This window comes from Stenella coeruleoalba, assembly GCF_951394435.1.
Source record: "Stenella coeruleoalba genome assembly, chromosome: 4".
In the NCBI taxonomy this organism is placed as follows: Eukaryota; Metazoa; Chordata; class Mammalia; order Artiodactyla; family Delphinidae; genus Stenella; species Stenella coeruleoalba.
The window spans coordinates 101,372,851-101,400,553 of record NC_137149.1 but is presented as its reverse complement, the minus strand read 5'-3'; the positions used below and the strand labels follow the sequence as shown (position 1 = coordinate 101,400,553).

Sequence of the window (27,703 nt, the reverse complement as noted above, 5' to 3'; positions counted from 1 at the left end):
ATTGCCCCCTAATTCAAGGACTTACAGTCATTTTTCTTATAGCTGTTAGATGACTCTGCTGGCTGTTATTTGACATAAGCAAGATCAAATGGTTGAAGGGCTCTCAAAACAAGCGGACAGTTGCCCTTTCCCTTGTCTATCTTCAAATTTGCCAGATTTCCAAGCTTAGAGTACCGTCAGAACTGCGTCCACCTTTATGTAACTCCTTCCCTGCATACGTTTTCTTCATCATTTCTATTCCATTAATGATTGCCTCGTTTTTCATTGCTGTTATAGACTTTTTTTTAATATGTTTTTTTTCCTTTGGTAATTTCTAGAGGTTTGAGCAGTCAGACAGGTATCCCCAGTCTGCTATGTGGATTCCTCCTTTCTCTTCAAATACTGTGCCACCGCAATAAACAACCACATTCCTCCTGAAACTTTTTTCAATCCTTATTTTGCTTCACTTCTTGATTTCTACCTTTTTGGCAGCATTTGGTATGCTTAACCACTTTTTTCTTCTTTAAACACCCTTTTTAATTTCCATGGCAAAGCATGCTTTGAGTCTTCCTCTCCTATTTCCGATACCTCCCTTGTGGTCTCCTGTTCCTCTTAAGTCTTGACCATTAGAGTTTTTTCTAGGCCTTATCTTCTCATGCTACATCCTCCTCTAGGAGGTTCTTTTGGCCACAGTACCATCTATGCACTTATGTATTCAAAATCTGCACCTCCAATTCTTTGGCTCTCTAGAGCTTGAGACTAATAACGTTACCTGACTATTGGACATTTCCACGTGGCTGTCTGTAGGCAGTAAATTCAATATACCTAAAGTTCAACTCATTATCACCCTCTGACCAAACCCCTTCCTTTTTCTATATTCTCTACCGAGTTGCCCGGGTTAGAGAAATAAATATCCTGAATTCACCCTCTCCTGTAACCTTCCTTTCTTGCCTCATACTCTAAGTTATAAAATTCTTTTGCATGTGTCTGCTTCTGTAAGTCCCTATTGCTGGAACCTGTGAGCCACCATTATTTCACTTGGATTTCTACAACATCTTTCTAACTGCTCTCTACCTGCAGTCTTGTCTTTTCAGCCTATTCTTCATTCTGTAGCTATAGACCTTTCTCAAAAGGAAATAGAATCTTGCCATTTCCTGCCTAAAATGCTTTACTAAAAACTGTTTTTTAAAAATAGAATACAAAGTCTTCAACATGGTGACTCATACACTCAGCTTTAATTTATGCAGTCACTCTATTCCTAATTTCCCCCCCAGGACTTTTCACATTCCTAGCAACACTGCTTCGCGCTTCAACCATCCTGCAGTTGAAGTGTCGTTTCTTCTGGGAACTTTCCCTTGCCTCACACATTAGTGTTGAGTGGTCCTCTTCTTTGCATCCATAGCTCTTGCCTGATTCTACATGGCCCTTATTACCCTGTATTGTAACTGACTTGAATGTGTATCCTCAATAGCACATACCCAATATGAGGGCAGAAAGAGTGTCAGGTACAGGGTTTTACCCCTTAGACCTAGCACACGAACAGGCGCTTGATAAATTCTGAATGAACAAAATAACAACAATATTTACCACATACTTCATAGTACTTGTGTCAGACCCTGTCCTGAGTGCTTTTCATGCTTTAGCTTATTTACTCCTTGCAAGAACCTGGTAAGTTATAGACTGTTATCATTCCCAGTTGACAAATGAAGACATTAAGGTTTAAAGAGGTTAAATCTCAGGCTCAATGGTGCATAGTACATAGTAATAAGTAATTCAATCTGGATTTAAATCCAAGTCTCTACTGAGTCCTAAAATGTGAATGCAAGGAAGGAGGGTATTGGCTGGAGAGGAGTATTAACCAGATTTGTATGGGAATAGTGGATAGGGGTACATGGATCCAAGACATTTACTTTATAATTCTTTTACAGTAACTTAAACCAAAGCATCTGCTATAGGCTGAATGTTTGTGTCCCCCCACTTCCAAATTAACCCCCAAGATGATATTATTTGGAGGTGGGGCCCTTGGGAGGTGATTAGGCATGAGTGTGAAGCTCCTGCAAATGAGACTAGTACCCTTAAAAAAAAAAGACCCTAGAGGGCTGCTGCCCCCTTCTGCCATGTGAGGATACAGCAAGAAAATGGCCATCTATGAACCAGGGAGTGGACCTCACCAGACCTTGAATCTTCTGGCACCCTGCTTTTGGACTTCCCAGCCTTCAGAACTATGAGAAATAAATGTTCATTGTTTAAGCCACCCAGTCTATGTATTCTATTATAGCATCCCAAATGGACTAAGACAGTATCCGAGTTGGTAAAAATCAAGATTAGAAAACAGTTACCCCAAGCCTTCTTCAGATACCCAGGAATCTACTTAAAACAGGCTGTCTGAAATGTCTTCAAATGAAGACATCTGAACATTGAAACATCTGTAATTGTTGCCTGATTTTTTAAACCTTACGTTATGCTTAGGTATCAAAAATGTGTATAGAAATTTATCAATAAGAATATTCATTTCAGTGTTGTGAAATCAGAAAGAACCTTAAGTTTCTAAAAAGGCAGTTGACTCAGTTTTTTCCTATGACCGTGATGTAATACTGTGTAGACATTAATGAAGATGATGGGGAAGGTAATTAATGACGTAGATATTCATGACATAATTAATGGGGGATGAGCAAATTATAGAACAATATGTGTAGAGGTTCTTTCAGATGAAATTGAATCAGTAATTAAACAACAACAACAACAGAAACTCCCAACAAACAAAAGCCTAGGACCGGATGGCTTCACAGGTGAATTCTACCAAACATTTAGAGAAGAGTTAACACCTCTCCTTCTCAAGCTATTCCAAAAAGTTGCAGAGGAAGGAATGGTTCTACACTCATTCTTTGAGGCCAACATCACTCTGATACCAAAACCAGACAAAGCTATCATTAAAAGAATTACAGAATAGTGTCACTTATGAATGTAGATGCAAAACTCCTCAACAAAATGTTAGCAAGCCAAATCCAACAATACATTAAAGGGATAGTATCCCATGATCAAGTGGGACTTGTCCCAGGGATGCAAGGATGGTTTGGTATCCACAAATCAATTAATGTGATACACATTAACAAGTTAAAGAATAAAAAACATATGATCATCTCAGTAGATGCAGAAAAAGCTTTTGACGAAATTCAACATCCATTTATAAAAACTTTCCAAAAAGTGGGTATAGAGGGAACACACTTCAACATAATAAAGGCCATGTATGATAAGCCCACAGCTAACATCATACTCAATGGTGAAAAACTGAAAGCATTCCCTGTAAGATCAGGAGCAAAACAAGGATGCCCACTCTTGCCACTTTTATTCAACATAGTATTGGAAGTCTTAGCCACAGTAATCAGGGAAGAAAGAGAAATAAAAGGAATCCAAATTGGAAAGGAAGAAGTAAAACTGTCACACAGTTTGCAGATGGCATCATACTATACATAGAAAATCCTAAAGACACTACCAAAACCTTACTAGAGCTCATTAATGAATTCGGTAAAGTTGTAGGATACAGAATTAATGTACGGAAATCTGTTGCATTTCTATGCAGTAACAACAAACTATCAGAGAAATTAAGGAAACCATCCCATTTACAGTCACATAAAAAAGAATAAAATACCTAGGAATAAACCTACCTAAGGAGACAAAAGACCTGTACTCAGAAAACTATAAGACACTGATGAAAGGAATTGAATATGACACAAACAGATGGGAAGATATATTATGTTCTAGGATTGGAAGAATTAATATTGTTAAAATGACCATACTATCCAAGGCAATCTCCAGATTCAGTGCAATCCCTATCAAAATACCAATGACGTTTTTCTCAGAACTAGAACAAATAATTTCAAAATATGTATGAAAACATAAAAGACCCTGAATATCCAAAACAATCTTGAAAAAGAAGAACAGAGCTGGAAGAATCATGCCCCCTAACTTCAAACTATACTACAAGGCTACAGTAATCAAAACAGTATGGCACTGGCACAAAAACGGAAACATAGACCAATGGAACTGAATAGAGAGCCCAGAAATAAACCCATGCACTTATGGTCAATTAATTTAGGACAAAGGAGGCAAGAATATACAATGGAGAAAGACTCTTTTGTAAGTGGTATTGTGAAAACTGGACAGCTACATGTAAAAGAATGAAATTAGAGCATTTTTTCACACCATACACAAAACTAAACTCAAAATGTATTAAATACCTAAATGTAAGATCATAAACTATAAAACTCCTAGAAGAAAACATAGGCAGGACACTCTTTGACATAACTTGTAGCAGTATTTTTTTGGATCTGTCCCCTAAGGCAAAGGAAACAAAAGCAGACATTAAAAAATGGGACCTAATTAAACTTAAAAGCTTTTGCACAGCAAAGGAAACCATTGGCAAAATGAAAAGCAACCTATGGAATGGAATAGGAGAAAATATTTGCAAATGATATGACCAACAAAGAGTTAATTTCCAAACTATATAAATAACTCTTAGAACTCAACATCAGAAAAACACACAGCCCAATTTAAAAAATAGGCAGAAGACCTGAATAAACATTTTTCCAAAGGAGACATGCAGATGACCAAAAGGCACATGAAAAAATGCTCAGCATGGCTAAACATCAGAGAAATGCAAATCAAAGCCATGAGGAGACAGCACTTCACACCTGTCAGAATGGCTATCATCAGAAAGACCACAAATAACAAATGTTGACAAGGTTGTGGAAATAAGGGAACCCTTGTACACTGTTGGTGGGAATGTAAATTGATGCAGCCACTATGGAAAACAGTAATGGAGGTTCCTCAAAAAACTAAAAATAGAACTACCATATAATCCAGCAATTCCACTCCTAGGTATATATCCTAAGAAAACAAAAATAGTCATCTGAAAAGATACAGGCACCCCAATGTTTATAGCAGCATTGTTTACAATAGCCAAGATATGGAAGCAAGCTAAGTGTCCATCAACAGATGAATTGATAAAGATGTGTGTCTGTGTGTATATATACACACACACACACATATATACATACATATACACACAATAGAATACTAAGCCATAAAAAATGAAATTTAGCCATTTGCAACAACATGGATGAACTTGGAGAGTGTTACGCTTAGTGAAATAAATCAGAGAAAGATAAATACTGTATGTTATCACTTACATGTAAAATAAAAAAAAATAAACTAGTGAATATAACAAAACATAAATAGACTCACAGATACAGAGAACAAACTAGTGGTTACCAGTAGGGAGAGAGAAGAGGAAAGGGGCAATGTAAGTATAGGGGATTAAGAAGTACAAACTATTATGTATGAAACAAACTACAAGGATGTATTGTACAGCACAAGGAATATAACCAACATTTTATAATAAGTATAAATGAAGTATAATCTTTAAAAATTGTGAATCACTGTGTTGTACACCTGAAACTTATTTAGTATTATAAATCAACTATACCTCAATAAAAAGTAAATTTAAAAAAGAAGTTAAATGCTTATACAAAGGATAAGCCACAAAATATAAACAGTGATATTTTCAAAACATTAATATTTGAGGGGCTTCTTGCTTTTTTGTGATTTTTCTGAATAATTTCTGAAGTTAAAAAGTGAAACATTTCTTTTGTCATCATAAAAAATGTAGTTACATCTTTTCAGAAACATTTATTTGGATAAAGCAAAAATTTATATAATTGTTCTTATTAAATGAGATCTTAAGTCTTTTGAAAAATTATGATTTTAATGAATTAATATGGTAATTGAAGTGATTAATTAAAGATTAAACTTAAAATATCAGAGTGGGGCCTAATGATTAACTTACAGTGAAAATAAAATGAAATCTAATGTTGAGCCTTTTATTCTTCAAACTTTTCTTGATCTACTTGATTGGTGTGTCTTATAGCACAGGTGAGGTAATGATGGTAGCAATGGGCAGGTGGCCTGCTGACAGTTCTGAGAAAAGTTGCAGAGGCAGTTCTTCTGTGCTAAAGGAATCTCTTCGCCCACCCTGCATGTTGTGTCTTAACTAGATAGCCCAACACTGCCCACTAGTGGTTTGTAGAAAAAGTATCGATGCTAATAAAGGGCAGGTGTTTTTTATAGGCTTTATTACACCTAAGACTTTCAAATTATAATGAAATATTTTTCTGCCTGTAGAGCTTTATAATTCATAAGAAGCAGCCTCTTCATTTTACAGATGAGAAAACTGAGAGGTTAAATGAATAGCTGTAGATCCCAAAGCTAGATAGTGATATAGATGCTAGAACATGGGACTCCAGTGTCCATAGCCAACGTAATTTCTGCCAAGCAGAGCTGCCATCTAAGTTAGATTGCTGATATCCTAAAAGTTTGAGGTATTTGTAAAACAGTGTCCTGAGTTGTGGACTCAGTTATGCATAGGAAGCTCATAGCTCCTCATTATTTTAAACTATCTCCTAACTTTGCATGATGATTTGTGGTACCTTGGGTTTAGAATAGCCTTTGAATCTTGGGGACTCTGTTTATGTATTCCAGTTAGACAAGATGTGCAGATGATTAAAACAGCACTCAGATGTCTTGTTATTGCTGATGAGGTAAAGCTGGCACATGAAAGATGAACTTTCTGGAAATGGACTCCTTGTCCCTAATAGCAACGGTAACTGGAGGATCTAATATCATTTCTTGCAGACACGTTTTCACTCCTAAAAAGGGCATGTTATTTCTTGAGTTAAGGCTTGTGTGGAATTATTGTGGTTCCAGTTTCATAATCTCCTGATCCCCCAAAGGTAGAATTGTGGCCTTTGTGTTGTACATCTTTCTTTTGGAATAGGCAGCAAGTGAAACCACAAAGTGTTAACGAATGAGATGGTGAGACAGATAAGTCAACAATTTGACAGGATGTGTCTATTTGCACATCTCTTCATTTAGTCTTACTCATTTCCCCTGCCAACAGCATTTAGAAATGGGAGCACTTTACTTGATTAACTAATTTGCAAGTCTGTGACTAGAGGGAGAACTCATCTGGATTTTGAACTGACTTGTATCAGTTCACAGAAATGAGAGTCAGATTTGGGATTAATGCCTCTAGGTGGTGCCTGTGACCTACATTTGGATTTGGCAACTTTGTCAGAGGCAGAGGAAAAACACTGCAGGGGAGAAGGGGCTTTTGTGGGTGAGTGTGTGTGTGTGTGTGTGTGTGTGTGTGTGTGTGTGTGTGTCCTACTTTGCAAGCTCTGTGGGGAGGCAGTGTTAAAGACCAAAAGGAGCTTGGGGACCCTCTATAGTTATTCAGTTCTCATTTTGCCAGTTCCCTTTGTTTTCTCCGGTTTTAGAGAGAGAGTTCACAAAACTGATACAAATAAGAGTATGAAATTCAGGAAGAAAATCTGGAATTTTAAAATCTCATGACAAACAGTTTATGTTTTCAGGAGGAGTGATGAAATGACTCTTTCATGTGTATATTAGCGTATAACAGTTGTGTAACAAGCATATACAGAAGGCATTCTGTTAGAATTCTAATCTTTCTCTCTGATGTTTATGCACAGCCTGTTTTTTCCTCTTCTTTTGTATTTCAGCCCTGGAGTATATAGAATATCCACTGTTTTTGGCTTGTCAAGGTTAATTTGATCACTCAAGTGTATTTTTCCAGTTGACATCCATGTATTAGTTTAGAAAGCAGAGCTGCAAGGACCTTTATAGATCAGCAAGGAACTGAGTTTCCAGATTTTTGGTTTTCAAGATCAATAACCTTTTCAAGCAGAGACAGTCTATTCACATCCTGGGTCACATAATCTGTAATTAACAGAGCCTGAATTGAAGCCTGGGTCAACCAGTCTCCAAACTGAACTATCTTTTTGCTATTATACACTCAGAAAAAAAATTTTTTTTCAGCGGATTTTCAATGATTTCATAGACCCCAAATTTGGAGGTCAGTTTTGGGTTGGCAATGTATTACTTAGTGAGGACATTCAAGCCACCCCTAAAATCATGTCACCACTGCTTCATAGAGGGAGGAATATTTTAACACCAGATGGGTAAGAAGATTTGATCTCAGAATCAATGGCAATCTTTTATTTTAGTAACTTAATTTCATGTAAGAAATTAAATTTCTTGGGACTTCCCTGGTGGCACACTGGTTAAGAATCCACCTGCCAATGCAGGGGACACAGGTTTGAGCCCTGGTGCAGGAAGATCCCACATGCCACAGAGCAACTAAGCCCGCGAGCCACAACTACTGAGCCCACATGCCACAGCTACTGAAGCCTGTGTGCCTAGAGCCCGTGCTCTGCAACAAGAGAAGCCACCACAGTGAGAAGCCTGCACACCACAACAAAGAGTAGCCCCTGCTCGCAGCAACTAGAGAAAGCCTGCTCGCAGGAACAAAGACCCAACGCAGCCAAGAATAAATAAAATTAAATAAATAAATTTATTAAAAAAAAGAAACTAAATTTCTTACATGATTTCTACATTGTTCATTTCGCCTAGGACAGATGAGCTCCTCTTAGTTTGTTGGTGGTCCAAGAGCTGCATTAGAGAATCACTGATCTATGACAATCTCTTCCATTTTTCAAAAGGAGAAACTGAGGCCCAAATAAATTGATATGTTTCAGGTCATATGTCCAGTGAGTAGCAGAGAACTGAGTCTTCCTTCTTAGTTTCAATAGTTAGGAACATGGATAGTTTTCTCACACTCTTCTCTTTTCAGCTGTTGCTGAGTGAAGGACACACACAAAAGCAAAGAAGCAACAGTATATGGCAGGCAGAAAGTAGGTCCCATAATGAAATTTTCAATTCTGTGTCATTATGGCACTTTGATTTTCTGTCAGATCCATTTCATTTCTTTTCTTTCCTTCGTTGTGTTTTGTTTTTATTTATTTCCCCCCAGCTTTTTTTTGTTTTTTGTTGTTTTTGGCTGTGTTGAGTCTTCGTTGCCGCGCACAGGCTTTCTCTAGTTGTGGTGAGCGGGGGCTACTCCTCGTTGCAGGGCATGGGCTTCTCATTGCAATGGCTTCTCTTGTTGTGGAGCATGGGCTCTAGGTGCGTGGACTTCAGTAGTTGCAGCGCGTGGGCTCAGTAGTTGTGGTGCATGGGCTTATTTGCTCCGCAGCATGTGGGATCTTCCCAGAACAGGGATCGAACCTGTGTTCCCTTCATTGGCAGGCAGATTCTTAACCACTGCGCCACCAGGGAAGTCCCTCGTGTATATCTTAATTATCAGATATATTCATTATTAATCAGATATATTAATTATCTGACCACAACTGTCTGCAAGGGAGATTAGAAAGTGGTCTTCTAGTTGAGTATATGGTCTTCAAGAAAGCAAGAGAAACTGAAATCAGATTGGCAACTAGCAGTTTCTCTTACATATAAGAACTACGGAATGCAACTTTTATATCTGAAGTAGGCATGCAGTAAATGAGTCAAGCTCAAATTGTGTCATGATAATAGCAGAAAATGAGATGGACATAGGGGCGTATTCACTTGACAGTTATGTTGTAACCTGCTATTAAATCTTGCCATTGGGATTACGTAATAATGATTAAAAAACAAACTTCTTATTGCATTTGTTTTTGAAACGAATACTTGAATGTCTCCTATATGCCAGGCAATGTTTAGATGCTTGAGATATACCAGTAAACCAAGATTCTTGCCTTTGTGGAGCTTATATTCTAACAGGGGTATATAGACAATGAACAATAAATAAAATACCTTCCAGAAATCTTAGAGAAATAGGTATTTAGTGCTTGGCACCCCTGTATACTCCTTCCTTTAATGAAAAGCCATCTTTTAAACTTGTTTCCAATTTACAAAATTTGCTCTTATTTTACTTTGACCTTTCAAATCCACATAGGTGAGATTTACAGCTTTTGTATTTCATTTTTTAAAATATTTATTTATTTATTTATTTTTGGCTGCACCATGTCTTAGTGTGGCATGTGGCACCTTTGTTGTGGGATGAGGGATCTTTTTTGTTTTTTGGTATTTTTAGCTGCAGCATGTGGACTTCTTAGTTGTGGCATGCAGACTCTTAATTGCAGCATGCATGCAGGATCTGTTTCCCCAACCAGGGGTAGAACCTGGGCCCCCTGCATTGGGAGCATGGAGTCTTACCCACTGGACCACCAGGGAAGTCCCCAGCTTTTGTATTTTAGACCCTCTTTGGTCACCTCTGCTATTTTCGTTATGCTAGCTTAATAAAATGAACTGAATTACCTGCCAGCAAAATTGTCTGGTTCTAAAATCTTTTATTAGAGGTAATTAGTTGATAACGTTCAATTTCTTCCAAGCTTATTGATCTTTTCATGTTTGGTATTTTTCTTGAGTTTTTGTTATATATATACTTCCTATCAACCTTTTATTTCATTGAGATTTTGGAATTTATCAGCACAGACTTGTAGATAGTAATTATTTAATTTCAGAAAAATCCCTATCTCTTTTTTCATTGTAAGGCCCTTCCTGACCCTGGGACTTAAGTATGAGACCATAGGGGCAGGATTGGAAGACAGTCTCAGAGACTGACGTTGGGCTCTACTCATATGCTCTTCTTTCATCATCTGTGAACAAATGCATGATAAAAGTAGGTTACTTTATTAGTCAGAAATTAAGTTATTATAGAAAAGAAGTGGTTTGCTTGTTCTCCTGTATTTGTAGACTATGGCTTCTATCTGCTACTGTTCCACAGCTAGTTTTTGATTAGATGAATGACTTCTTTTCCAGGAAGCTCTCCAGTTCCTCCTACAAATAATACCCTAGACCAGATCCAGGTTCCCTCTTTTCAGACAATCCCAGGTATGTCTGAGTCCTAGAATGTGATCTTTCAAGCTGAGCTCTATATGACATATATTGGAGCTCCTCAGTGTGGCTCCAGATTGAAAAATTATCAGTATGCAGAAGCTGGATTGGAATCAGTGTAAAGAAGAATTTTTAATAAATCTTGTCCCAAGTTAGAATGCGCTTCTTTGGATGGTTACACTCTCGTCACTGGAGGTATCGGAAAATTGATCAAATGTTCATTCAGTGAATGTTTAGAAGGGACTCAAGCCTTTGAGGGAAGCAGTTCAACAGGGTAGTAGTCTCATCCTGTCCTGAGAGTCTGTGATTGTATTCCTTGGAATCTCCCACAGTGCACAGTTAGGTGCCTTGTCACTGAGTGAACAGGGAGTCAAAATTAATAAACTAAAAGTAATGTCCAACAATACTTCAGTGTTACGGGAAGCAGAGAAACAAACCTGCATGATGAAATCTGGCCCAGGCTGTTTCTTGGGTATAGAGAGCCCATAGAAACTGTAAGTAAATGCTACTGCTGATGTTAATAGTGTTAAAAAATAAAATTCACCTGAGTAATTTAAAGATCAAATTGGCTTGATTCAACAATTCATGAATTGGGCAGCATCCCACCTAGCAAAGAGAAAGGAACTCCCAGGAGCTGTACAAAATGGAAGGTTTTTAAAGACAGAAAGGGGGTGGGACAAGGAAGTCATAAACAAAAGAAAGGATTTTTTCAGGTAAGATCACCTTCCTTTGGGGGAAGAGTGGGGTCTGTCATGCAGATTACCTTGTGTTGATCAGGTGATTCCAGATTGACTGCTAAAGGTCACATTCCTGGGAGAGGTTGAAACTGCAATTAAGTCTTGGTTTGCTGAAGTGGGGCTCAGCACAAGTGATCTATTTGGGACCTGTTATTTCTTTTTAAACAATCCTAATCATAGTAACCATGATGATAACTGCCGTCAACTGAGCACATACATATTGATAGTCTATAGCAAGCATTTTGTCTATGATGCTTTATTTATAGTTCACAAGGGCTCTGTGAAATAGACATCATTTGCCCCATTTAATGAACCGGTGCCCCTTTTTTTTTTTTTTTTTGCGGTACGCGGGCCTCTCACTCTTGTGGCCTCTCCCGTTGCGGAGCACAGGCTCCGGACTCGCAGGCTCAGCGGCCATGGCTCACGGGCCCAGCCGCTCCGCGGCATGTGGGATCTTCCCGGACCGGGGCACGAACCCGTGTCCCCTGCATCGGCAGGTGGACTCTCAACCACTGCGCCACCAGGGAAGCCCCCCATTTTTAAAGGTAAGGAAACTGGGTAAATTAGAGCATTTCAAGAGTTGTGTATGCAAATCAATTGTAGGAGTGCCCCCCTATGATCATCTTAGCCCTAGAGGTGGGTAGGAAGAGCATGAGGCACCTGGATTTCCAGGCCAGTCACCTTTGACCAAGTGCACCTAGCCCCAGTGTGCTGTAGAAATATTATAATTCTCTATGCCTACCATGATGTGAAAATTGGGAAGCACATCAAGTTACCTATCCAAGGTGACAAGCCTCAGATAGGGCCCAATTAGAGATCGAAACCGAGGTCTGTATGACACTAGAGCTCATTTTCTTTCCACTATACCTCACTGTCTTTGAAGATCTGAGAAGCGATGGTTCAGAAATGTCAAGTCCTTCAGATGGAAGCAGAGGGAGGCAGTAGAAGATGGCTAATTCTGTAACATGGGTTTCAGACAGAAGATGTAGATTTGAACACTTCAGCACCTCTAGGGCTGGTACATGATGTACACTAGCATGAGGTTAAGATTGAGAGCTCTGTTGTCAGCCTGCCAGGATTTAAAACCAGACTCCATCACTTACTGGCTGTTTGACTTTGGGAAAATTACTCCGCTTCTCTGTGCTTCAGGCTTTTCATTTGCAAAATAAAGAATAATTTATTGAATGATTCAACAAATATTTGCTGAGAGACTTCTATGTGTTAGGCACTGTTTTAGGGTCTGAAAATGCAGCAGTGAATAAAGTACTTGATGTTTGAGTTTATCTTACTTGGAGTTCTTCAGCTTCTTGGGTGAATAGATTAATTTTTTCCTCAACTTTATTAAGATATAATTGAATATAACATTGTGTAATTTTAAGATGTACAATACAATGTGTTGATTTGATAAACTTATATATGACAATGTGGTCACCATGGTAGCATTAGCTAACACCTCCATTACATCACATAATTACCATTTCTTTTTTGTGGTGACAACATTTAAGATCTATTCTCTTAGCAACTTTAAAGTGTATAGTACAGTATTATATTACACTTATGGTACAATATGTATAAGTGATATCCATATATGTGACATCATGCAGTATTTGTCTTTCTCTCTCTGACTTATTTCACTTAGCTAATGTCCTCAAGGACTATCCATGTGTTCACAAATGCCAGGATTTTCTTTCTCATGACTGAATAATATTTTATTGCATATATGTAAATACCATATCTTTTTTAACCATTCATCCATTGATAGACACTTAAGTTGCTTCCATAGCTTGGCTATTGTAAACAATGTTGCAATGAACATGAGGGTTCATATATCTCTTTGGAATCTTGTTTTTATTTCCTTTGGATATACTCAGAAGAGGGATTGCTAGATCGTATGGTAGTTCTTTTTTTAATTTTTTGAGGAAGCTCCATACTGTTTTCCATAGTGTCTGTGCCAATTTACATTCCTGTCAACAGTGTGTGTTTTGTTTTCTCCACATCCTCAACAATACTTGTTATCTCTTGTCTTTTTGATGATATCCATTCTAACACATGTGAGGTAATATTTTACTGTGGTTTTGATTTGCATTGCCCTGATGATTATTGATGGTGAGCATCTTTACAGGTATCTGTTAGTCATTTGTATGTGTTCTTTGGAAAAACGTCTGTTTAGTTTCTCTACTCATTTTTATCTGTTATTTATTTATTTATTTTTGGCTGTGTTGGGTCTTTGCTGTGCACGGGCTCTCTCTAATTGCAGTGAGTGGGGGCTACTCTTCGTTGCGGCGCACGGGCTTCTCATTGTGGTGGCTTCTCTTGTTGCAGAGTACAGGCTCTAGGCGCGCGGGCTTCAGTAGTTGTGGCATGTGGGCTCAGTAGTCATGGCTTGTGAGCTCTAGAGCTCAGGCTCAGTAGTTGTGGTGCACGGGCTTAGTTGCTCCGTGGCATGTGGGATCTTCCTGGGCCAGGGCTCGCAGAATTGCATTGGCAGGCAGATTCTTAACCACTGCGCCACCAGGGAAGCCCCATCTACTCATTTTTAAATTGGATTTTTTTAATGTTATTGATTTGTATAAATTCTTTACATATTTTGGTTATTAACCCCTTATCTGATATATGGATTGCAAATATTTTCTCGTGTTTCATAGATTGCCTTTTCCTTTTGTTGATTGTTTCTTTTGCTGTGCAGAAGCTTTTTAGTGTGAAGTAGTCCCACGTGTTTATTTTTGCTCTTGTTACTTGTGTTTTTTGTGTCGTATTAAAAAAAATCATTGCAAAGAGCTATGTCAAGGAGCTTTTCCCCTATGTTTTCTTCTAGGAGTTTTACAGTTTCAGGTCTTACATTTATGTTTTTAACCCATTTTGAGTTAATTTTGGGGTTATAAGGTAGAGGTCCAATTTCTTTTTTTTTTGTAAGTGGTTATCCAGTTTTCCCAACAACATTTATTGGAGAAACTTTTTTTTTTCCATATGAGTGAGTGTTCTTTGGCTCCCTTGTCAAATATTAGTCGACTGTTAGATGAATTTTTTATATCATATTTGCTAAGCTGTTAAGTTGTTGTGCTAAGTTGTGCTTAGCAACAATGTGCTAAGTTGTTGGCCACTATTTATTCACACTTTTTTTCTGCCACTTTCTCTTTATTCTCTCCTTCTGTGACTTCCACTGTGCATATATTTGATAGCTTGGTGGTTTTCCACAGGTATCTGAGGCTCTGTTCATTTTCTTCATTCCTTTTTCTTTCTGTTTCTTGCCTAGTTAATCTCAATTGACCTGTTTTCTGATTCTTTCTTCTGCCAGTTCTGTTATGAAAAAGCAGCAGAGAGTAATGTTGGAGTGGGCACTACTTTAGCTAGAGTACATATGGAAGGCCTCTGAGGAGATGACATTTGAGTTGAGACTTGGTCATGGTTAAAGAACTGTTTCCTAAAGATGGTGGGCTGTTCTCAGACTGAATTGTAGACTCTGCTTCCATAAGTTGGAGCAGGGGATTGATCCTTCCCTGAGGATCTCCATAGATGAATACATTTGATGGAAATTTCTGTGTTCCTACTTGAGCTCTCCAGATATGCAATACAAATAAATGTTGTAGTTCTGAGGGCTTTATTTTTTTTAAATAACTCATTGCCAGTTGTTCTAAAACACCTTGCATTTGCAAAGGAAACTTTATTATTTAGACAGGCTTGAATTTTCTTCGTGGAGAAGTGGGAGGACTTAATTACAGTTTCAACACACATTGGCATGCTTGGAGCAATTCAGAAGGAAGTCAAAGAATTTAGAGAATTTCAGCCAAGGTGCTTATTCCATCTTAATAATGTTGTGACTTGATGTTTATTTACCCCTAAATATTCTCATAAGTATCAGGTAATTGGGCTCTATTCTATGTCCTGAAGGCCAATATTCCTGAACTTGGTGAAACCAACTGCAAAAATGAATTCCAAAAATGGAATCTCTCCATGGAAAATGTGTTGCTTCCAGCCCTTGGTATTTTCACCTAAGGCCTGTTGGCACCTGTTCTCTGGCCAGCTGAAACAAGCATGCTGTGCTACATAAAGGCAGTTTCTATGGAAACCTGAACCCAAAAGATATTGGGGCTTTGAAGATCAAGGCAACACCCTGAATTGTTTGGAGAGCCCAGTGAAAGTTTCAGAACTTTATTGTTCTCCACAGAAAACATTACACCTAAGACTTTAAAATGTTTTCTTCTCCAGGTTCATTAGAGATATGTGTACAAGATAGAAGTTTCTAGTTTGCTTGTGAATTTATCTGTTCTAATTATTTTACCAGCTATTTTACAACATGTATCTCTGCCATAAAGAAAATTATCATCTTCCATTTTCCCTTCTTATCTTTGTTTTAATAAATATGTGAAGCCGTAAGACACAAAGAATATGCTGAGCTTGTAAATTTGGAAGCAGATAATGATTCCTCCTTTTCATAACTCATGGATAACCTATTCAGTATATCATCTTTTTCACACACCTTAAAAAATATGTACAAATGACCACATTGCCAGATGCACACACAGCTGAATTGCAGTTGTGCCTGTAAAGCTTCTTTTTTTTAATTAATTTATTTATTTTTGGCTGTGTTTGGTCTTCGTTGCTGTGTGCTGGCGGCGAGCGGGGGCCGCTCTTTGCTGCGGTGCGCGGTCCTCTCACTGCGGTGACTTCTCCTGCTGCAGAGCACGGGCTCTAGGCACGTGGGCTTCAGTAGTTGTGGCACACGGGCTCAGTAATTGTGGCTCTCGGGCTCTAGAGCTCAGGCCCAGCAGTTGTGGCGCACAGGCCTAGCTGCTCCGAGGCATGTGGGATCCTCCCAGGCCAGGGCTCCAACCCGCGTCCCCTGCATTGGCAGGCGGACTCTCAACCACTGCGCCACCAGGGAAGCCCTGAAGCTTTTGACTTACAGTAGTGTTCCCTCACATAAGTGTAATCTTTAAACTGATTCCTTGTTTAGTACTTATAACACAAACCCTGTTATCACAACCTTAGCAGAAATTAAAGTACAAGAAAATATTTTCCCATGAATGTGTTTTCCCAAGAGTACATTTTGTGTTTATTTTAGGCATGTTTAGACATGTTTCTTCAAGTTCCCATTTTATAAAAGCTCTGATGAATAACAGTGCTGCATATTCTTCCTGGTTGTTGGATATTGTCAAGAAAAAATATCTGAATTTACCACATTTATCTGTGGGCATTTGTATTCTTGATTTCAAGGGCCATTGTAGAGTTGGCTAGATATATTATGATTAGTTATTCAAATGCATCATATTCACCATGAAGTAATGAAATGAAGACTAGGTATGTTACACCAGACTTACAATTAATCTGTACACATGAAATATGGAGAAAGGGAATGGTACAATTTAACCTTTCATGACCTTTACTTCTCAGAGATGTCCAGAACCAAAGTAGTAAAGCTACCTTGACTGTATTTACTGGAGTCTAGTTTTTTCAACATTCCTGTAGGGAGAAGTTGCTTTTTTCCACCTTGCAGAAACATTCCTTCTCTGTTCCTTCTCTTTGGGACAGTTCCACTTTGTCCCAGCTCCCTTTCCAGGCAAGTTCTACATGTTTCCTTTACTTCTCGCTCTTGCTTTTATCCTTCATCTGTAGAGAATCAGTTGCCCATTTGCCAGAATCTTCTCTCATTATAGCTCTACTTTTTCCTTCCCCTACCATGAAGTAAGGACATTTGACTCAGCATTGTGGTATACCTTTATCTGGAATTTTAACTTCTCTCTATGCAAAGCATTGTATTTCAATAGTGAGCTATAACTAGGGTTTAAATCAAACTGGCAAACAGTCTGTCATTTAATACACAGAATCATAGGATGAAAAGGTATAGAAGGGACTTTTGGAGAGTGTTTATCAGTATTTTGCCTTAATTTTCCAATAAGCGATTTCTAACACAGAGAAAAAGGACCCTATTCACCAGATGTCTGGAGGTATAGAGATAGTTCCCCTCAGAATGAGCATAGTATGTCTTTGATCCTGCAACTTTGAAACCGACTCCAAGTTATATCTTTACTTATTTTCTAATAAATGTTCTAAATTACTTACCAATGAGTACAGTGGTCCCTATTTATCTTTCCCCTTTATGTAGCACTTAGTACATGTCCAATATAAAATATGTAGACTGGACAATTATATCCTATAGTAAATGAGTGAAGTGACACCATGAAATGTAAGGAGATTTGCTTAAGATCACCGTGGTAGAATCAGCAGAGAATTCAGGGCCAGTGACTTCCAGCCCAGTGGGTTTCCCATCAATCTCTGACAGATGTTTCAGCCTGATGTCTTTTCCACATGGGTTCCTGGAAACTAGGGCTTCTGGAAGTTAGGAAAATCTGGAACATGACTGACCCCATTTAACCTGGTTTCTGTGCTATTTAAGTAAACCTAGAAAACTGCTCTAAGAGTAATGTACCTCTACATATGCCTCTGACAGCAGCCTAGCTCAAAGGGGGAGTTGTGAGGATATGTGTGTGTGTGTGTGTGTGTGTGTGTGTGTGTATGAGACAGTGGATAAATGAGGGGTGAGTGGTAGTAGTGGGAGCAGTGGTGGGTAGCTTTCAACAGTAGATCGTCATATTTTCCCATTTCCTGAAACCACAGCTGTTTCCTGAAGCCCATTAGTCCGGTTTAGGCTTCAGGCGGCTGGAGGAAAGCATTATTTAGTGAGTGCTGTAGAAGTTGATTCTTGTGGAACCCATGAGAGTTAGATCTTGCTGTTGTGAAAATTTTCATAGGATTTTGAATTTTCAGAGACATTTTGTACTTTGCTTGTGAGCTTGATATAAATAGTCTCGTTCTCTGTCTCCCAGATAAAATCCATGGATAAAAAGAACTTCATCTCTTCCCTATGGAAGATACAAAATATATTTGAGTGAATGAATGGATAAATCTTTGTAAATGATCATTACTCAAATTTACATTGCCATTTTCATGAAGAAGGGGGAAATTTTGCTATTTTAAACTAAATTGAAGAGTAGAGGAAGGTAATACTATGTCCATTGAAAGACTATAACAGAAATAAAATGTACATACTCTAATTAGTCAAGCAGAAATAAGAGAAAACCTGTGTTACTTCCTCTCATTGGTGAGATTAGAAAATTCTGACTCCTCTCTTTGGTCAGGTGAACTATTCCTGGTTATTAAGTGAATGCATTCACCAAACAGTCACTTCACAGGACACCTTCTTGGTGCCAGCCACCCAGGTGAAAGTCGGGAATACAAAAATGACGAAGGTCATTTGAGTCCCAAGTTTCTTACAGTCCAGTGGAAAGACAACTGCATGAATAATTAACCAGAGTATAATTAACAAATTTTATGCTAGTGATATAAACCAGAAGAGGGATTGTGTTGATATTATCTTGGGATGTTAAGGAGGGTTTCACTGAGAAGATAAGTTGAAATGCAAGGACGTATAAACAGTTTTTTCCAGTCATAGAAGGGGAAAAGGAATTGTAGAAGGAGGAAAGCAAAGGTCAGGCAATGGATGGATGTGGGAAAGTGCCATGTGTGATCTCTTGGGAAAATGAAAGGAGACAAGGTAAGTGCAGGTCAGATTGAGAAGGGCATTCATGGCATGGCATGCCCACGTGGACATGGGAGCCAACCCAACTTTCAACCAAGAAATCGCTGACTGGATAAGGGCTCTTTGAAATGACATCTCTGATGGGAACTCATAGAATTGATTGGGTGGTGGGTGGTATGAGAAGATGGGAGAGAAGGAGTGCCATCTAACTCTGTAAGTCCTTTCTTCATACAGATTCAAAAAAATGTTGGTAAAAATACAGCCAGGTTTCAGAAAAGCTAATTACATCTCTGATTGGTGGCCAAGGCAACAGTAAATACAGATAAAAAGAAGTTGCATGCAATGAGAAAGAGAAGGGTAGTTCCAGGAATTGTGTGAGGAAAGAATAAAAAGCTCTTTAAAAGGAGACATTCAGAAAGCAATTTGTCTGACGTTGTAGGGATGTTGGAAGCAGTTAAAATATTATCTTTAGCCCAGTAGAGAGCAATGAGAGAGCACAGAGAAGGAATATCCATATTATGTATTTATTTATTTATTCCACATGATTTAATTTAAATGAAAAAATATCTTGATAAGAAACTTAAATAAAATAGACATACCCCTGCCCCCACACACTCACACTCCTCAACTGCCAGCATCCTGCACCAGAATGGTACATTTGTTAAACTGATGAACCTACATTGAAGTATTATTAGCACCCAAAGCCCATATTACAGTTTAGTCCTGGTGTTGTATCTTCTGTGGGTTTGGACAAATGTGTGATGTCATGTATCCACCATTATAGTGTCTTACGGAATAGTTTCACTGCCCTAAAAATCCTCTGCACTTTTTAAAACATTTTAATAATTACATTTTTAAAGAAACGTGTGATATACATGTTACATGTATATAAAAGATTAGAATTAAATTCAACAGCATGTTTTAAGAGTGCTGACTGTGTCTTATAGATTCAGATTTCCTGCTTGCTCACAGGGTGTACTACTATCCTTTCCTGTCATCTGGCCTTTTACTAGATTACTCCAGGCCCACTGGGCATGTTTCATTTCATCATTAGGCCTAAATAATGGTGAAATAAGATTACTTATGTCAGGAGACAGTTCCTTTTTTCATGAAAATTTACAATAAAATATGTGGGTGAAGAGGCTTCACTTAACTCCACCCAGGAGCAGTGAAATAAACATGTGAGCGACGTCTAAATAATTTCAACATGTCCATATTCCTGTTGGAAGAGGCCAGTCATTTAGAGCCCCAGGTGCTCATATCACCTATACTTCCAGACCCTGCAGCAGTAGTGTGAATAAGTTAAGAAATTGCAGCACAACCAACTGCAGCAAAGCAGCTGCAGTAGGGTGGTGTGTGTGTTTGGTTATGAATGGGAGAAAAAGTAATTTTCATAGCATTCTTTAAATGGGAGTTCTAGTTCTGTCTGAAGATAGATGGACAATTGTAGGATTATAGATAAGATAGACCAAGTTCATGGATAGTTTCGGAAAATGAAAAGCTGATGTTTTAATAAAATCCAAAATTGGAGTATTAAAAAAGAGGAAAATGATTTGTGGGATGAAAGAATAATTCTAAGGATGCTTTTTCTTTTGTCCATTACCCCCACTTTCCTGTGAATTAAATGTGAGCACAGTTTTCTTCTTAAGAACATTGGAATGCCACCTTTTGAAATAATTTCCATTTTCTTATGGCATTTAAATAACATGTTTTGGATATGCTTGAGAATGCAGGAAAGATTTGATTATATGGAAATTTATATCCAGGTATAAATCCAGTATGTTTACGTCCTTTGATTTTTGAAGCTGGTGGTGAGAGGGAGCACAGCATGTGGTGAATATGTGGATAGAGACGTGAAAAGATTTTTTTTTCTTTTAATATATTTATTTATTTATTTATTTTTGACTGCGTTGGGTCTTCGTTGCTGCGCATGGGCTTTCTCTAGTTACAGCGAGCAGGGGATACTCTCCGTTGTGGTGCACGGCTTTCTCATTGTGGTGGCTTCTCTTGTGGCGGAGCACGGGCTCTAGGCACGTGGGCTTCAGTAGTTGTGGCCCACGGGCTCAGTAGTTGTGGCTTGTGGGTTCTAGAGCACAGGCTCAGTAGTTGTGGCGCACGGGCTTAGTTGCTCCGCAGCATGTGGGATCTTCCCAAACCAGAGCTCGAACCCGTGTCCCCTGCATTGGCAGGCGGATTCTTAACCACTGCCCCACCAGGGAAGTCTCGAAAGGATTTCTTGGTCTGATGTGAGGCCAGTTTCTCCACTCCTCACCTTCCCCCACCATTTCTAGAGTTGTCTAGAATCCATCATAAATATGACTTCAGTGAAGCATGCAAATCTCTCTTCTTCAGAGTATTGTTCACGGTGTCAATATGTATTCCATCCCTGAGACGCTTTTGTGTAAATAAGAAGTACTACTTTATCAAAATCAATATATACAAGGGTGTAAACTAGATATCAAACCGTCAGATTTTCTTCATGACATATTACCAGTGCTAACTCTAGTTTATTATTTATGTAGCAAAACCATGTAGGAGTATGTGTGAGCGGCAGTAGACAAGGGTGGAGGAATCTTCCTGCTCACATCAAAGATGTTAGGATATCAGGGACTGTTATCAAAATTCCTTTTTGCAGAGGGTTCTCTAAGGCTTCTGGGAAAAGCCAACTAAGTGGCCTACTGACTAACAGCAGCGAAGAGATTCATTGAATTGGACACTTGTGCTGTGTGTATCTTTCTGAATATACGATATACTTAACAAAATTTACATTAAGAAAGAGTGGGAAGAGTATTTAGGGATTAACAAGTACCCAGGCCACTGGCATTAGGGCATTTAAACAGTAAAGAGAGACAGATACTGACTGCTGGTTTCTGGTGAAAATATCACCTCTAGGTAGGAAATTCACCTGAAGATAGCTGACAACTGGGCCTAAAACTTGGGATACGGTTTGATTGTTATGGGGGAGAAATGTTTTTGAGAATGTCAGTTAAAAAACATTCTCCAGTGTAGCTATGGGGGAATGTGTCCCACATTCCATCAGGGAGGGGACCATAAAAATTGAACTAGCAATCTGTACTTTAGTTGTCAAACAAATACTTGTACACTTGCAGGTGGGTGCTTGTGTGGTGGAAAGAGAAATTCATCAAAGGTGAGATATGAGAATTTGTTAAAAAGTGGGCCAGCAGTGGTACAAGCAAGGCTGCTGGAAGAAAGAATGGAAGTAACAGTAGCAGTAACAGAATTGGTTGGAGACTATAATCCAAGGAGAAAATGACCCCTGACCCCTCCAGGACTCAGTGAGACAGGGAAGTGTTAGGGATTTGAAATCTCAGAGCTTACTATTCAAACACAACTAAGATTCTTACCTATTCACTTGATTGTCCCTATAACTTACTCCTTCCTATGCTAGCCCTCCTCTTATAAGTGACCTGGAGAAACAGGGCTATATTCTAATTGCCATTTTAATTGTCATCATATCTTGATTGTTTCCTAAACTGGAATGATTTCAGAAAATAAGCTTTATATTTTAAATTAAAATAGCTACAGTGTGCAGGGTGGACTTTATTTAAAATATGTATATGTGTAACTGTAAATATATAAGTATATTTAATCCTATCTTGTGGCAGTACTTAATTCACACATAGATAATAAGCAACTGATTTATTTAGGGCATTGTGCTAAGTGTCGAGTAGGGTACCAAGAAGTTAAGACCCAGTCTCAGCTCTCAAATTTAGTGAGAGAACTGATAAACTATTAATCTGTTTCCAGGTTTTCAGTTCTAGGACTGAGTGGTGGTTTGTGTGATGAATTATTCAAGATAGGCTAACTGCTGTAAAAACAAAACAACTCCTACACTGAGCAGTTTACATGTCATACATTTTTGCAGTTCATTAGGGGTGAAGGGTCTAGTCCACGCAGTAATTTAGAGCCCTAGGTTCCTTCTTTTCCATGCCTCTATATCATGTAAGGTATTGGAGTCCTCCCTTGGATTCTCTGCATCTGGGCTTCAGTTAGGGGCCAGGCCTGGAAGATTTTTTTAGGCACTACATCTGGAGGTGGGTGAATGTCACTTTTGCTACATTCTAATGGCCACATAACCCACTGACTAAAAGGTGGTCTGAGAACTGAAGTCTTTCTGTGTTCACAGAGGGAAACAAAGTGGAGTCTCAATGATATATAGCATAGTCTGTGCCATTGGAAGGAATCTCTCAGGCTGACCTTTTCTAATTTCTGGGAGCTTAAATGGGATTTGCTCATCAGTCATTAAATTTCCCACCTTTTAGTAGGAAATGGAAGCATGGAAGACAATGAACACTTATCAATTGCCTACTATATACCTATATGATCTCAATTGGCCCTCAAACAATCTACTTCAATGGGTATGATTCTAGATAACATATGTAGTTGCTGAGGCTGGGAGAGGTTAGGCAGCTTGCTCGAAGGCACTTAAGAGATTGATGGAATAAGTATAGGTCCATATGTCTGTTTCCAAGGCATTTACTCTTTCATTATCTCTGAAGTAGGAAGTTGGGCTCAGGGTGAACAAATATTTGTTGGATGAATGAAAAGATAAAAGAATTAAGTTATGCAAAAAGATAAAAGTAAGCAGTTCAGAAAATAATTCAAGAAACATTTATGGGGTTTAATAATGAAAAAAGACAGAAAAAAGTAAAATATATGTGCTTAGAATGATAAGAAATAGGTGCTCAGCACTTAGCTGTAGTCCCACTTTGAACCTAGGGAACAGTTATTAGTTCTTTTGTTTTTGAACCATTCATTCATTCAACAACCATTTACTGAAAGCCAACCACGTATACATAAGGTACAGGGATACAGAAGACATAGTTCTTTCCCTCATGAAGCAAGCTTATACACACGGGATATGAATAACCATTCGTTTTTTTTTTTTAATTCATTCATTCATTTACTTTTGGCTGCGTTGGGTCTTCGTTGCTGCGTGCGGTCTTTCTCTAGTTGCCTGAGTGGGGGCTACTCTTTGTTGCAGTGCACGGGCTTCTCATTGTGGTGGCTTCTCTTGTTGCAGAGCACAGGCTCTAGGCGCGCAGGCTTCAGTAGTTGTGGCACGTGGGCTCAATAGTTGTGGCTCGCGGGCTCCAGAGCACAGGCTCAGTAGTTGTGGCTCACGGGCTTTGTTGCTCCGCAGTGTGTGGGATCTTCCCAGACCAGGGATCGAACCCGTGTATCCAGCATTGGCAGGTGGATCCTTAACCACCGCACCTCCAGGGAAGTCCCTGAATAACCACTCTTTTTTTTTTTGCGGTACGGGGACCTCTCACTGTTGTGGCCTCTCCCGTTGCGGAGCACAGGCTCCAGACACGCAGGCTCAGCGGCCATGGCTCACGGGCCTAGCTGCTCCGCGGCATGTGGGATCTTCCCAGACTGGGGCACGAACCCGTGTCCACTGCATCGACAGGCGGACTCTCAACCACTGCGCCACCAGGGAAGCCCATGAATAACCACTCTTGTATAGCTTTCTTTGGATTTGGGCAGCCCTTTCTCTGCATGCTGTAGTTGAGCCTGCCGAATGATAGTTTTGTTCTCTCCAGGCAGAGGAAGAACTCCTTCTAAAGCAGGGAAGAGGAAGTACAGTAATAAGAAAATTGTTTCTTATTACTGAAGCCTTCCAACCACCAGTCTGCTTTTCTAGAAATTGTTGTATGGCTTTTCCCAGACACAGAGGGGAGCTCAACATTTAACTGTAGTATCCGAAAGCTTCTTTGGAGCAGTGTGGTTAAATAGGTTCTTAAAGGTTGAGGACCTTTTCAGCTCTGCAAAATCAGCCTCCATCATGCTTATGTGTATCCTTCTTAACTAAATGTGGTGATTTTGCACTTCCTAAATTGATCTGTCATAGAAAGATCCCAACATCTGGGGATATGAAGAGGAAATGTCAAGTGACGGGCAAGACTTTTTCACTAATTCTGCAGCTAGTGAGTCCCTAAGTGAAAACCCTGCAAGTAAAATACAGCATTATAAAAGAATCATGATTATTTCTTTAAAAATGAGATTCTAATTATAATTTTAACACATATTGAGGTGCTAAAGTAATCTATAATGCAATTATTTTTAAGTCAGATTAAGTTAAATATATTCAAAAGCTAATGTAGATAACCTCTCTCGATATATACCATCTCTTTCTGAAGTTCTCTGATGTCAGTTTAGAAAAGCACCTTTCTCCTGTTGAAGTGTTAATCAGATGTACTTAATTTTTCTGTCACTTGAAAAAAGTATTAAATCACATCAATATTTCTTGAATTTTTCCTTCCAGATTACTCACTTTGATCTTTTTATATGGTTAAATTAAATTTGCTTTTTCAATTATTCAACAGTATATCATCCAGTATTTTCTATGTATCAGGCCCTGTACTAGGTGATTAGGAATAATCTGTGAACCAGCTGGAAAAAGTCCCCGTCTTTGACCTTGGCTCTAGCAGAGGGAGATGGACAATAAACACTAACTAACAAATTATGTGGTAAACGCTAACTGTAACAAATTATGTGGTTTATGTTTTTAGGGTAGGTCTCCTTGAGAAGGTGACTTTAGAGCGAAAACTTGAAGATGAGGGAGCAACCCTGTGTACACCTTGAGGAAGAGGCTTCCAGACAGCAGGAGCGCTCTTTGCAAAGGCCCTGAGGCAGGAGCATGCTTGGCATATTTGAGGAACAGTGAGGAGGTGAGTGCCTGGAGCAGAGGGGAGGGGAGGGGAACTCAGAGTGGTAAAGTGGGCCAGATGGTGGGGGGGGGGGGGTAGGCCACTGTAAAGATCTAGGCTTTTATTCTGAAGGAAATACGGAACAGGTTTTTGACCATAGTGGGAACATGATCTTTCCCTCTGTCTTCCTCTGTTCTAATGCTCCTTTGCTGTTGGACATTTTTGTAATATTTATAATGGTGTTATTAGTAGTCTAATCATGAGTAAATTCAGATTTTTATCTGGTATCTGTTGCCTACAGAATGCAAAATCAGATACTGCTACAGCTTAGTTATGTCAACAGACAATTTTCTTTGTAGATTCCAAGTGGTCAGGAGATTTCTCCATTCTGTTGGCTGACTGCTTGTGACCCAGTCAGTCCAAATATCAGCCTGGTTGTACATTTACAGAGTGCAGATTTTAGTAACCAATCTTGCAGTGAAGCAATATTTACATATTTTATAACTTACCTGATTCTACTTCTTCTAGATGGATCTCTGAACATTTACATTTTAATAAACTTCCCCAGATGAAAGCTTTCTCCATGTACGCAATGACTCCCTTATGTGTTTGAAAATACGAGGAAGCTTATATTTTATAGTTTACACCCACTACCCTGCTGTGATTGAAGGGTGGTACCCTTCACATGCTATGACAGAGTGTTCTGTATTTTCCAGTTAGGTTCGGAGGGTGTTTTTAGGTCTTGCCCCAGGCCCATAGCCTGGAGAGGTTGTTCTCCAGGTTGCCCAGGTCACCTCAGGGTAATGGCCAGGTAGTAATGTGTGTGAACTCATGGAGTGATGTGCTTCTTATTTCAAGCACTGGGTCCACCTGAGGAGAAAAGTTGTGATTATTGAAGAGTCTTCACACAGATTTGCCAGCTTCATACTGTTTCACATAGAAACCTTGAGAGTGGAATAAGATGTATCTGAGTTTGATCATTATTGCATATAAAAAGTGTAAGCAATCTTTAAAATTCCTAGAAGATAGCATAGGATAATAAGTTTAAGATCCCCTTTTTTTTTTGGTCCCAAATATGTTTTTATTTTTAACACTCAGGCCTTTCTCCTTTGTGTCAGCTCTCTTAGAAAACAACCAACCATTACTTTTCAGAGTCAGTAATTTAAACTGCATACTCTTCTCAAACCAATTTCTGTCAACATTAAATTGCTTCCTTCAGCCCAAGAAAAAGAATGCTTTAGTACACAAATATTTTAGGACTCAAAATAATCTTTTTAAAATGTGAAATATCATTAGCAAATGAAAGGCAGGATAACCATAATCATTAGCACTACTTTAATTAGCTATTATTTGTATTTGCTGTTTTGTACTATATTGAAGAATTACAGCTATTTCATGGTCATTATTCATTTTCATTCAAAGCTTTAATATTGAAAGAATCATTAAAATGCCTTCCTAAGGGCTTCCCTGGTGGCGCAGTGGTTGAGAGTCCGCCTGCCGATGCAGGGGACACGGGTTCATGCCCCGGTCCGGGAAGATCCCACATGCCGCGGAGCGGCTGTGCCCGTGAGCCGTGGCCGCTGAGCCTGCACGTCCGGAGCCTGTTGCTCCGCAACGGGAGAGGCCACAGCGGTGAGAGGCCCGCGTACTGCAGAAAAAAACAAAACAAAACAAAAAAATGCCTTCTTAATTTCTTTGCCAATTTATAGACATCATGACTCATATTTAAAAGTTCACTGCTTTGTTTATGAAATTTAGATTTGTTTACATATCTGAGACTTCCAAACCAGTGAAGTACCACGCTCAGCTGGAACTTAGCACTCCTCATTTTCCGTTCAATAAGTTTACGATCTTGATGTAGGGAAAGGTTTCTTAAACAACACACACACATGTTCTGGAGAATTTAATGAACACCCTGGACGTTCTTCACGAGCTTCCTAAATTTTGTTTACAATATGAGGGAGTTTATGGACGTTAAAAAC

General features: G+C 38.9%; 1 protein-coding gene across 5 annotated transcripts in view; it reads left to right on the top strand.

The window, feature by feature from the left end:
* COX18 (cytochrome c oxidase assembly factor COX18) overlaps positions 1–27,703 on the top strand; it is an 85,656-nt gene that overhangs the window by 28,689 nt on the left and 29,264 nt on the right. For all 5 annotated transcript variants that reach the window (XR_013828273.1, XR_013828274.1, XR_013828275.1 and 2 more), the window contains one exon: positions 25,584–25,742. The gene's annotated coding sequence lies outside the window, so the exon portion shown is untranslated. The remainder of the gene's footprint in view (positions 1–25,583; positions 25,743–27,703) is intronic.